Source organism: Anas platyrhynchos, chromosome 2 (assembly GCF_047663525.1).
Source record: "Anas platyrhynchos isolate ZD024472 breed Pekin duck chromosome 2, IASCAAS_PekinDuck_T2T, whole genome shotgun sequence".
NCBI lineage: Eukaryota > Metazoa > Chordata > Aves > Anseriformes > Anatidae > Anas > Anas platyrhynchos.
Window position 1 is genome coordinate 54884052 of NC_092588.1, and position 13058 is coordinate 54897109.

The 13058-nt window shown below is 44.9% G+C and overlaps 1 protein-coding gene across 2 annotated transcripts in view; it reads left to right on the forward strand.

The window, feature by feature from the left end:
• CABLES1 (Cdk5 and Abl enzyme substrate 1) overlaps positions 1-13058 on the forward strand; it is a 55046-nt gene that overhangs the window by 8019 nt on the left and 33969 nt on the right. The gene's annotated exons all lie outside the window — the stretch shown is intronic.

Genomic DNA, 13058 nt, shown 5'->3' on the forward strand with positions numbered 1-13058 from the left:
ACGTGCTGATGAGCAGCACAGCCCAGTGGGAGCAGGGCAGGGCCAGGAGCTTGGTGCTGAGGACAAGATGTCCACCCTGTGTGCCTTCAGGCCAGCTCCAGCCTGGACCTGGGGACGGGTCCCTCACCTCCCTTCCAAGCTCTCATCTGGCAGGATTATTTTTTAAAATAATAACTAAATTAAAAAAATGTAGGGAAAACTTGTCTTTGTACTTGTTGAAAAAGAGCACTTGGCCACTTTGTTTTCTTTTCGCTGGTCAGTTGTGGGCTTTTTGAGCCTTCATTTTGTAATGCGGTAAATTCAGCAAGAACGACTTTTTTTGTGTTACCGTGCCTCACACCAACGGGCATCTTTCCTGTCCGTTTATTGGAAAAAGTGAAACAGGAAAGCAGAAATTTCAAAATTCGGCATCACATGTTGACAGTCCGTAAGTCTGATCAACGCAGAGTTCTGCTGTCATACCCAACACACGTTTTCTCTTGTCCTGTGCTGTATTTAGCAGCACGCATGTAGCTCGTGTGAGGAAGTAGTGGTTTCTGCTCTGGAGGGAGGGGGGGTTCTTTCTCATTCAAAAAAAAAGGCAAAAAAAACTTTTATAAAAGTGTGGCTAATTTCTGTTTCAGTGGAAGTAAGGAGGTAAAATTGTGTGTGTGAGTTTTACGTGAGCAGATGCCACAGGAGGCATCGTAGTGGGTCGTGCTGGGGGTCTGTGGGCAGCACTGCCTCTCTGCCCTCTGTTTTAGCCACCTTCATTAATGTTCAGGCCCGAGGAGGCAAAGGAAGGGCAGAAGCAAAAGAAGAAAAGATGGGCGTGCTTTGGTTTTCGCTGCTGTCCGGGGCTGCCCCCCTTCAGGTCGCTGCACTTGAACTTCCTCCTTCGCAGAGCCTTGCAGCGAGGAGGGAAAATGTTACGGCTGGTTGGGCACTCAGAGAGGCAGCGGCGGAAGTGTATTTTTGGTTTCTTTGCTGGACGGGCTCTTTTAAAGATGTTTCTAGAGGAAAAATAAAGGCATACACATCTCCTGTTTTCCAGTCAGCAGCTAACAGGTCATGCCAAAGAGAGGAAATCTTCCAAGTCCTCCCTGTAGCTCTACCAAAGGTAACTGACCAATGTCCATCCCTCACATCCCCTGTTCTGCTCCACGACTTTGCCTGGATCATTTCCCTGTGTCGGGATTAAGTAGCCAGACCAGGGCTGCTGGAGGAGGACTGGAGCTGTGCTATGACAGCTTTAAATATATTATCCTCCAAATGATGGCTGTATGTTCACGTTGCATTAAAAGCAAGGATTTTTATCCCACGTTAATACCCTTAATATTCTCTATTAGGTACAGGTGATAAGTTTTTCCACTTGCTGAAGGGTTTTTCCTGTCTAGAGCTGCAGTGTTTTTACTCCCAGATTTAGTTTTAGAACTTATTTTTCTTGAAAACCCTCAAAGCATAGCATGCTTGTTGTGGCTAGCTACAGATATATTTCAAACAGAGTGCCTGGTAAGAAAAAAAATAAGGGTATGAACTGGAAAGGGGAAATACCTGGGTTTAGGGGCTCTGTCTTGGTACCCTTTCTGGCTAATATAAATACAGACAAGTTTCTGTGTGCAAACAAGTTCAGAAGGATCCTAAGCATAGTCTGTCTTCATATGTTGTAGTACTGCCATCAGGATACTATTTTCTGCCATCAGGATGCTATTTTCTGTGTAATACTTACCCAGGTACGACTTTATTTTTGACAGATTTAAGTAACCATAAATGTATGCTACGAAAGCGCATGCTTCCTGTTTTCCTTTTTAGAGACAAAAGAAAGAGATGCGTATTTACAGATAATAAAATGTAATGTTTTTCAAAGGAATATTGATTGTTTAACTGCCTGTCCGATATCCACCTCGGAAGATTAAGTGTTTTCAGTAACAGCTTTGTGGTCTATAGCCTCTATTTGTTTGCTTAATGTCTGGCATGAGATGATATAACTGGTACCAGTGCAGGTAGGACTTCAGCTGGTGTTTAACCCCTCGCTGGTACCGTATTGTAAATGGGAAATTATGCTGTGCGTGCGTAATCCCATTAGGCAATATTGTTGTTCAAACCCCCTTTTTTTTTCCTCCTTTCAACAAAGCCCCTAGGTCTGTGGTGAAGTGTTTTGTGACACATTTTTGAATGGGCCTTTTGCCCTGCTTTCAGTTCTTTATTGCAATAAGCTTTACCAGGAAACAAGAATCTCTTTCTTCTCTGCCTGTGTTTATTCAGCTTGGGGCTGTGATGCTGAATATGCAGACAGACACAGAAGTCAGATGATCTAAGATGTGTTACAAGGTTAGCCATTTCACATGAAAATCACCAAAAATCTATATCGGAGTTGTTAAGTCTGCGTTTAATGTCTGCAGCATCTAAATGTCTTAATTACTTTTTTGAAAAGATGGATTATTTTTTTTTTCTGTCTGCTTTCACCGCCAAGGCTGTTCTAAAGTAAATCCTCTCTTGCAGTATATTCAGTTACATCTTTTGAAAGAGGTGATTAATTTGAAACAAGAATTTCTAAATGAGCTTTGTCATTGAAAAATGGCTTTATAAAAACAGCACACGATCCTGCAAACACATGCGGTTCCTTTCAGTCTTACTCTCACAGGCAGCTAGTTGCTTTTGGCTTCGAAAGTGATCACCTAACAGAGAGTCGAAGTGAGCGAGCAGTTTCGCAGAGTGGTTTGAGCAAGAGCCCCATCAGTTGAGGTTTCTGCAGAAGTGCAGCAGTGGTTAAGCCCTAAATGCCGGTTCAGTAATCTCTGCTGCAGTGTGTCAGATGCATGCACATCCCACTCCTCATTTAGGACAACTGGGGAGCAAGGGACAAATTAAGCAGTGACGTAGCGCTTTTTAAAGATTTATAGTATGTTTTTTCATGAGAACTGGAAGCAACATTTCTAAAATCACATGCTCCAACAAAGGATCCTCTGTCTCCTTTCCACCGATGTTGCAGAGGGTCTTAATCCAGTATCGTCAACTTCAAAGTCTTGCAATGTATGGTTGAGGCTTTTAAAGTTCCTGGACCACTGGGATGAAGGGGAGGTGCTCAGTCTCATCTCCTTGTCTTCTGTCTTCTTGACAAAGTCTCTAGTTTTCGGAATCAAAGCTTTAAAAAGCCTGATAGACCTACATACCAGAAGGCAAAGTTAAGACTCTTTAAAGATTCACAGAAATTCATGCATTTTTTATATGTTTTAGCTTTGTATTTGTTGTTTAAATGGATAATAACAGTCACAGGTCCCTCGTGCCTTCCACTTTTGGAGAATCCGCAGCGATGACCGGAGCCAGCAGCAGCCCGGCTTGGACAGGGGGTGGCTGCCCCTAATCCGCTCCGTGGGGCACAGAGACAGTCGTGAGGTTTCTGACTGGGATACCTGGGTTTGGCCAACTTGATTTTTTTTGGTAACAGAAATACTGGCAGCAGCAGGAGCACAGGGAGTGAAAGACGCCTCTGCTGAGGACTCTGCAGTCCAGGTGGAAGCTGCTTCCCCAGCAGACAGAGCGGGGACAGGGTGTGCTATTTATTATAGTGAAGAAGGGCAGGGCTTTTTTGGCTGTCTTTTCCCAGGAAAGAGGAAAAGAAAGTAGGTCCTGGCTTTGCTGCATGCATAGAGGGGCGAACAAGCCTTCTGGAGCAAATAAAAGGTTGGAAAGGAAACGCAGCAGTTTCCTTCTTCCTCCTGTTTTCCTCTTGACTTCCCCGTCTACCCTGTTGCCAGGAGGAGCTCAAAGCACTGCAGAGACAGATCTGTGCTCAAGGCTTTCTCGTTTAATTGTCTTTGGGTAGAGAAACGCGAGCCAGGAGTCTGGCTGGGGGATACAGTTTGCCCTCGTAATTTTTCTCACGTTTGCATGAAGTATGCAGCTTGAAGCAGCTTTTGTGAGGACTGCCCTGAAAAGCCAGTCTTTTGGGGTGTTGGCCTTTGTGTTGCCTGAGGGAGCTCTTAACTTGATGACCATAAACCAGCGTCTCCTGACTGTGCACGCTGGAGAGCAGGACCGATTTCTCTGTTTCAGAGAACCACTGTGCTGAGTTGCTGGGAAAATTGCAACCCTTTTGCAGGAAAACAGGCAGTTTTGCTGTGCGTGAAGTGATGTGTGGCTTGTTTGCCTGCAAATTAAACTGAATGGGTTGGTCTCCCCAGTCTTTTCTTAAATGATTGTCGAATATAACCGGGAGATCTGAATCCAAAGCAGCTCCTTCGAAGATAGGTCAGAGAGCTCAGGAAATACGCTGTAATGTGCTCAATAAATACATAGTTTTAGTGATGCCATGGTACAGTTTCGCATTAATTCTTCTCCTGGCTGCTGTATTTTTTTCTCTCCAGCACAATCTCCTGCAAATAATTTGACAGTGCTCAGGGGTTATCAGATGCACACAAATTGGCATCAGGGTGAGATTTTATGTGTACAGGGCGCTGGTGCTGATACTGGGAAGCCTCCATGTGCCCTCTGGCACATCACGGAGCCATGCCGAGCATCCCTTGGGAAGGCAGCCTTGTGTGGCACAGTGCCTGCATCCCTCTTTCTCACCCCTCTACTAAGGGACCAGGCGTTTTCTATGGGCACAGTGCCACCCTTACACACGAAGGGGTTTTGCATTCAGTGCCACACCATGGGCAGGAGGAGAGAGACTGCCAACTCTACGTGTTTGGATCATTTTGCAAAATACCTGGACCTTCTTTATTGAGATTTACCTTTTCTGTTCTCTGTTAGCACAGAAAACCTTCTGCTCCTCCCCTGGTGGCAGTCTGCAGCTGGCTGCTGAAAGAGATTCTGGATCATAAAATTCGGGGGTAGTGGAGGATGGAGAACTGTATGGCCACGCTCTGTATGTCATCTCAAACGCCTAGCAGAGCTCTTTAATAGGAGAGATTTCTTCGCTGCTGTTCTTGTGTTAGTGGGACACAAGCCTAAAAGCAAAAAATGAGATAAGTGAATATTAATGAAATCTGTCATTAATTATAGCTAGAGAATCTAGTTATAGATTCTCTATATGAATCCTTCCATCTATGTTGTGCCTTTTCTTCTTATTATTTTTTGCTGTTAGGAACCCAAGCCTGTCCCTTTGGCCTGCTCCTTTCTGTTAGCAAAACCCGAGCTTGGTGTAAGCTAAAGCAGGTTTGGCTTTGCTCACAGCCTTTGTGCAGTGGGGTATAGCCGAGGGGGTTAATGTTCAGACAGGGCTTTGCAATATGTTTTTGTTCACGCCGTGCAGCACTTACTTCAACAAGTCATTTGCTGACCTCAGGTAAAGGGATGCGTGCAGACTGATAGCTCTAATTGGGCACAAGACACCTGGTCTGTCAGTGATTAAAAATAAGAAATGTAATAAGAAACATTACGACTAGTTAGGGTACAACTGCCTCGAAGCCACTGCATAATGATGGTGCGTTTGCCATCGGATTAGGTCACGCAGCAGCTTTACTGCAGCTTGGAAAATGAGGGGCAAAAATAGTCCTGTGATTAAAACTTCAGCTTCTGAGAGCTCTTCAGAGAAGAAAGATGTGCAAATGCAGATGTATGGGAGAGATTAAGCAGTCTGGATATGCACAGTTCTCCAATTTAAAGAGAATAATTGATTGAGCCGCTGTGCTAGCTCATTCCTCACAGCCACCCTGTCTCAACAAAATTAAACGAAACACCAGGATGATCTCAGGATAAGTTGCCTAAAATAAAATCCATAATCGGTCAGTGTATTAAGACGGTGAATTTGGTAGTTTCTATGGATGTGTGGTTGTTCTGCGTGAGCGTAGCCTACAGGGGCAGTTGTCTCGGTTTAGCTTTATGAATTTCTCCCACGTTTTAAAAATATTCTGTACCCTTTATCACACATTCATCAGCAGGGAAATAATTTCTCTCTGAAGCAGTGCTTGCTTTCTGATCAGCCCTTCCATCAGGACCTGGTCTCCCCCACAGCCCTCAGCTGCAGTAGCCAGATGTCATCACGTGCAGGGCATCCTGCAAGTCCCCCGTGTGCCACCAGGAACAGGCAAGGAAAAGCGTTTGAACTGATAAAGAAAAATAATTAAGTTCTCATTCTGCTGTTATGTTGTTTTCTTTCCACTGCATCGAGCAGAAAACACCGCCTGTATTGCACCTGAAGGCTGAAATGTCCAAAGAGCTCTGCTGTCTGTACCTGTTAGGTACCAGGCCAGCTCCGTTAGCTTGGCCATGTACGAGGAGTCTCCTCAGTCGTGGAGAAGAGCAGAGAATTACGGGAGAACATTAAACTGCCTAATGAGACAAACAAGTGGTGTGAAAGGCAACACCCCCCAGCTCCGAGGCTAGCACGAGCTGTTCGCCTGTTCAGAAAATCGCCCTGGGCTTGACGGGGAAGCGACAGAAATACTCCTGGCAGCGAGCACGGTCCTGGCTAGTCGGGGCAGTTAAATTCCCTCGCCTGGTTATCAGTGTGCTCAAGCTGAAAGGCTGATACAAAGTGCTTCCTGCTCAGCATGATAAATAGAGCTTCGCATGATAATTATGTTTACAGCGGGACAGATGTACTAATAACACGTCCCCTAAAGACTTCAAACGAGCTATAAAAGAACCCAATCTCGGCTGAAAATGCTGGCAGCAGTAGTATTAATTGTGAAAGTTACATCTGATAATTGTCTTCTTTCATTTGAATGAGGCAGTCAGCTATTAATGCCTCGTGCTCTCTAGTACCGAAACAGCCAACTGGGCAGAATTTGTCAGGCTGGGTAATATGGTTATGTATTAGCAAGGCATCCTAATGGACACACTCCAGCGGATGGGGAAGGGAAGAAGTGTTGCAGTTAATTTCTAATGCTGTTTCATCTTCTACACCAAGCTCCTTGCTGGTGTGCCTTCAGGAAGAGAACTTATTTTTGTTATCTACAAATTGTTTGATGTAGGATAATGCCTGCAGTAAAAAAAAAAAAAAAAAAAAAAAAAAAAAAAAAAAAAAAGAACATAGACTCTTTGTGCTTATTGAGGACTGAAATGAAGAATGACTAATTAGCTGTCTTGTTCCACTTACCTCTTTACCTCTTCCACACTGGTGATATGAATGAAAACCTTGCCCTTGTTTTTATGTATATTAAAGATCCCCCTATTCTGCAGATCTGTTACAGACCAAGTGTACGTATAGAGATACGCATATATATAATATAAACGTGACCCAAAATTCTCAGAGTAAGTTATCAAGCCTAATTTTTAGAATAGCAGTAAATGAGCTCCAGATCTGTGTTCCTACTGGATGCTGTGCCAGGACTATGGTTAAATAAAGATCTTGTAGGTAACTAACCAAATTCAAATCCCTGCTGGGCCAAATTGAATTACTTTTTGTGACATCCTCGTTCATTTGCATTCCCAAAGCGTGTTTCGTTTCATCTGTGGTAAGCTGAGCTGCAGCTAGCATCCCAGAGGAGCACACTTCGAGCAGTCCTAACCCACATCCTTCCTCCGGCTGATTAATCTGTAAATCCTTCCAAATTCCTCTGCCTTGCTTGTACAGCAGAGCATCCCTGAGCAAAGCGTGTGAGAGGAATCCTGAAATGGGCTCCCGTAGCACGAGAAGGGCTCTTTGTGTGTTTCATTAGGCAATACTTTGGGGTTTTTTATGAGGAAGCAGGCCGCTGGAGAGTGCAAGAGGTGGTGGTTGGTTAGCAAAAGAGAGCTGACGGCCGGGAAAAACGCCTGGAGACGCTCTGTAACAATTGTCCTTGGTTCCTTGTAACCTTTCATCAACTTAATTCATTGCTAATGAGCTGCGAATTCATTGCAGAGCCTTCAAATTGCTGCTGAGGCAGATGACAAAGGGCTTTGTTTTATGTTATCACCAAGCCCTCTCACAATGACTGCGGGCTGGGCAGCAGCACCACCTCTGGAAGAAGCCTTGGCCCCCGTGTCGTTTGTTTTTTTTTTTTCATATGTGTTTTGGGTCAGATCAGGTCAGCGACCCGCCTCACGAAACACCTGAGGCGGGTCTCTGTGCCTCGAGCAGTAGCTCCCCCAACCTTTTACCTTCCTCGTGGCATAATATGAACGCAACATGTCTTTAGGGTGAGGTGAAGAGAGGCTGAACGTGTGGGGAATCACCCCTGGGGTGGTTTGGTGCACTGAATATCATTAATATTGGTGTGTTTTGAAGAGATCTGCCTGTCCTTGCGTCTGCAGGTCAGCGGTGCCTGAGGTACTGCCTCTGCTGCTTCAGCTCAGGCCTGGCCGTAGGTGGAGGCGGTGAAGATGGTGCTTCAGGGTGGAACCAGCACAGGGGAGACACAAACGTGAAATCTGGGTCTTGTGTCCCTTCCTCATAGTGCCAGTCAGCCCCATTTGAGGTGTTTTTCCTTGCCCTGATGATATAAAGTATCAGTAGGCCCCGCCTAGCAGCGTGCCCAGGCGCCTGGGCTGGAGGTCTCAGAGCTATGCAGTGAGAGGCGCAGGCATCTTCAGCTTGTAGCTGGATTTTCACCATGCAGCTCATAATACGACGTGTTCTGAATGGAGTGAACGGGCTCCCGAAAACATTTCAATTTTTAATAGAGGCATGTACCAGGGGAGAGGAACCTCAGGCTGGGAGTGTGCCAATTACAGGATGCTACGCTGAGCAGGAGACCTCAGCAGGGGGAGAGGAAAATGATCTAATCTCCTGATTTTGCTTCCCTCGATCAACCCAGGAAAACACTGCACCTCATTGCAGTGACAGGGAAGAGGAGGTGGTTTGCTCTTCCCAGGGCAGCCACGCTGGCTGGCCCCAGGCACTGTCGTGACCAAGAAGAGCAGGAGAGAACTGAGCTCCATCTTGCAAGCCTCAGGCTCAAGCTCACAGACGTGTCAGAGCGGTTACACTTAACTATAAGGATCTCCCATTGCCTTCGTGATGGATCTTATCATTTTTGAAACTGGCCTCTGTTACTGCAGATACGTTTTTAAGTAAACACATGATTTTCTACTGAAATGCCTTTGGCATTGAAACATGGGCTAGCAGGCAAGAGAGCATTAAGCCCAGCTGATGTGTAAATATTTAAAATTAAGGCACTGATCTGCCTTGCAGTACCTCATGTTTCCACAGATACCCAAAAGTATACCCAGTGTTGGATATCTAAGTTACCTAATATTGGATGTCTCTGAACTGTATGAAGTCATTGGCTTGGGCTTTAGCATACATGGCCAAGGAGAGGAGGGCATGACCAGTGTTTGCTCCTGGGTATGCAATAGGATGGTGAGAAAAGTGCCTGATCCTGAGGGAATTTGTGGCAAATGTACCCAGAACTAGATCCAGAGTATGCACCGATTGTCACCGTCTGTGCCAGGGCTCATATCTCAAACACAAAATACCTCATGTTAGTTTTCACTTGTTTGGTTTGATCATTATGTGCTGCTCACATGGGGAGCTCCTGTTTTCTCTGTCAGAAGAATTGTATCCAGGCAGTTCATAATGTCCAAGATGCATTTTTAGAGGGAAGATTTATTGGTCCTTGTTCACATCTTGTCTAAATCTAACATTAATTTGCAGAATATGTTCTCCCAGATAGCATGCACATCTGGAGGCACGGTTATAATTTAGAACTGGAGGTAATCGAAGAGATACCGCGAATGAACTCAGGGAAAACAAACAGGACAAGGCAACAGTCTTAACTGTATAGTTATGCATGTAGGCAAGAATTAAAGGCTTTTTTCAGAAGTGTGTATGTGTTTCCACATGTTATGGCATCACTTGCGTATAGCCTTGGTTTCCCAGTGCGTAGTTATGACATTTGCTTGCTCTAAAATACATCATTGGATTTTGGTAATTTAAAAGCCGGTTTTGGAGTGTAGCTTATTCAACTAGTGTCCTGAATTTTAGGGTCGAGTCTTTATTCTCTTAGGAACAGGTATCCTTCAGATCAGGCTCTTAGGGAGCAACACTCTTTGTGGACAGCCGTTGATATGCATCACATTACAATGCACCGAGTTTGTCAGACAGAAATTACACATGAAGGACCTGTTAGATCTTTGACAAGACAGGTCTTATCTGTTGATCAGACAAAGACTATTATGGTCTGAGTAGAAAAAGGACATAAAGATGAAGAATTTGTATGTTCTTTCCAGCGCTACAGTATCTGCTCTGGCAAGCACCCTTGTTTTCGTAGGGCAGACAATTAATCTTGTTGTTTGCTCCTTTGCTACTTTTGAGTGTCTTTAATTAAGCTGGTGCCTGATGATGTCTTGCCACGATAACGTGTGTTAGGTTATGAGGTAATGGCTGTTCTGAAAAATAGAGCTGTGGCAGCGCTCTGGCACATTCAACGTAAATCACTGCTCACAAGCCTTTGGAAAGCTATCACGTTGCTGCAGAGGCAGGAGAGTGAAGCCTGAATCTGTAAATCACTGGGTACGTATAATAGGGGATGTAGATTTTAGGCGCTTCGGGAACATGGAGAGATCCGCTGTCTTTAAGTGAATCTGAGTGAATTGCAGCTGTAGCTCCTCATTAGAGCTTGGGTATAGCCGATAGGAGGAGGACGGGGTGCAGAGGCAGCTGCTACGGGGAGGAGATGGTAAGCTTCAAACAGGATTTGCCTTCAGTGAATTGGGAACCCAGCTGGGGAAGGTAAAAAGAAAAGGGACCCCAGATTCAACAACACTTGGTGATTGCTCTCCCATTGACTAGACTAAACCCTGTTTTTTTTCTCCTTCATCAGAGATTTCTTATCACTGCCTGGTGTTGAATACATTTCCTCCCAGAATCGTGCCTTCTAGCAGGGCTAAGAATTAATATCTGGAGTGGCACTGTGCAAGTTGGCTGCAAACAACCACATCTCTCATTTTTCTATGCACGTGTGCATATGCACAGTATGCCCCTGGTAATTTTTAACAGCCTCAGGGTTTGTTTTTGCTGCGTTTGCCTTCCTGTGCGATACTGGCAAAAGACTGGAAGAAAATGAGCTGGGATCCCAGTGAAAACTGCATCCAGAGGGCGAGAGCGACTCACGAGCAGGTCAACAGCAAGCACACCCCAAAACTGTTCTTGCTGTTCGGCACGCCAGCACTACCTGCTCTGCTCTCTTCAGCTGTTGTAGGTTTGTAACCTTAGCAAGAGCAGGGGGGATGCACACCCACAAGTTTCTCAGAAATAAAACATACTTAAAATGCAGCTCTTTCTTCCCGATTTCCTCGCTGCGCTAGAAAGTCATTACACATGGATTTAGTTTTCCTTATCTCGTGGATTATCGTCTGTTGTCTTCCTTCCTTCCTTCCTGGATGGATTTATCCAGTGTTCTGATTGCAGCTCCATTTTTTTATCACCTCCTGTCTTAAGGGGCTTACGCTTTCGTAGGCTTAATGTTATCGAGCTGAGTATTTTGCAGCAATTGACAATGAAGATAATTTTTCACAGATTGACAGGTTGGTTACAGCTAATCTTTCTTCAGAGTCCTTAACTTGGCCATCCGCTCTGTTCGTCGCAGACCTTTGTTTCATTTTTTCTTCGTATTCATTTACATTGACCACACATTAATCTGATGTAGGGGAGGAGAAACAGACAACATCTAAGTCTTAAGAAACTTCCACAGGGATTCAGATATCTGGACAAAGACAAGTATGCAACCAGGGTCATGAATATCTTAGAAAATAGCCCTTTGAAACAGCAATGCATCAAATATCTCTTCAGTCTCTTTCTTTGGCTTTGGTTCGGAGTTTGGTTTGAGCATATTAGTAATTTCTGGGCCCATGTAACAGTTGCACAAGGACCAGAAATGTGATAAAAAGAATTTAAATATTAAACACGAGTTGTCCTCATCTTTGTGGGGCACAGGCTGGGAGTCAGCTCACAGCAGGTAAGTTCATTAGTTGCCATTTCTGGTGTAACATCCAGCTGCGGAAGGCTTACAAACGCTGGTATTTAGGTCAGCTTAATTAGGCCTCAAAGTAAAGATTGAAAAGTGGAATAATTGCACCTACTTCGTTGCTGCTGAGCTTCTCCAGTGAAGAGAGGCAGTTCGGAGCAAAGTTGCCGGGCAGTATGAAGTGATTTCGGCAGAGGTGCTGCAAATCCTCAGCAGTGCTCCTGTGCCAGGAGCCCAGCTGATGAAAAGCAACAACTCTGGGGAGAGGTGAGAGACGCTGTGATATCCCTGCATGTCCCTGGAGGTTTCTGTGTGACCCACACTTCTTCATTTTTTCCATCGAAGGCTCATAAAGCCTCATATAGGGTATAAAGAGGTATTAAAGCAACAGCTCTCATTTGCTGCATCAGTGGTGCTGGTGGCTGAAACATTCAACTTTTGTCTGTGGACCCATGCAGAAAATAGAGGGGGAGCTCCTCCTCACCTGGATTTCTCTCCAGAAGAGCTTCTCTATGTCCTCTGACTGTGGATGGAGCAAAGGGAGCATCTGTGGGCACAGGAGACAGATATTTGCTGTCTTCTTACATGCCAGCAAGTTCGGCACACCCTAAAATGATGGCTTTTTATATTTTCTTAGCAGTTTGAAGGCATATCCTATCTTGTACCAGGGCTTGATTCTGAAATTCTAGGTTAGACAAAGCCCAAGGGGATTTAGGTTTACATATTTTCCTAATAGGATTATGCTTCACACTTGGTTGTTTTAGAAATTGTTTGAGGTTTTCTTTTTTTTTTATGATTTGCTAAATGCTTGAAAACCTGCGTGTACATTCAGAGCGTCCTGCAATGTGTTGTCTGGGGGCTAGCGATAGAAATCTGGTGTTTGACCTAGTAGTAAACTAAATCACTGACCCTCAGGGTTATTTTGATCCGAAAACATTTTGGTAATCTGATTTCCAGCACGGCTGCAGGAACAGTTGAAGCAGAGCGACTGCAGGGGCTAGCAAATTGCAAGAAGGATTAGAAACTGCTTACGCTGGCATCAGTGAAAACAATTTATTGTGGAAATACAGCCCGGGAATAAAGTAGTGAGCAGCCTTCCAGCCACAGGGCTCGTGGGTGGGTTGTGTCGTACACGCGGTTCCTGATTTGTGGTGGTTTGGGGGAGGCCTGGGTGCAGCTGGGTGCTGGGGCTTCTTCTTGCCCACCAGGACAATCAGAAAGCTGGAAGTGATAAGATTTCCT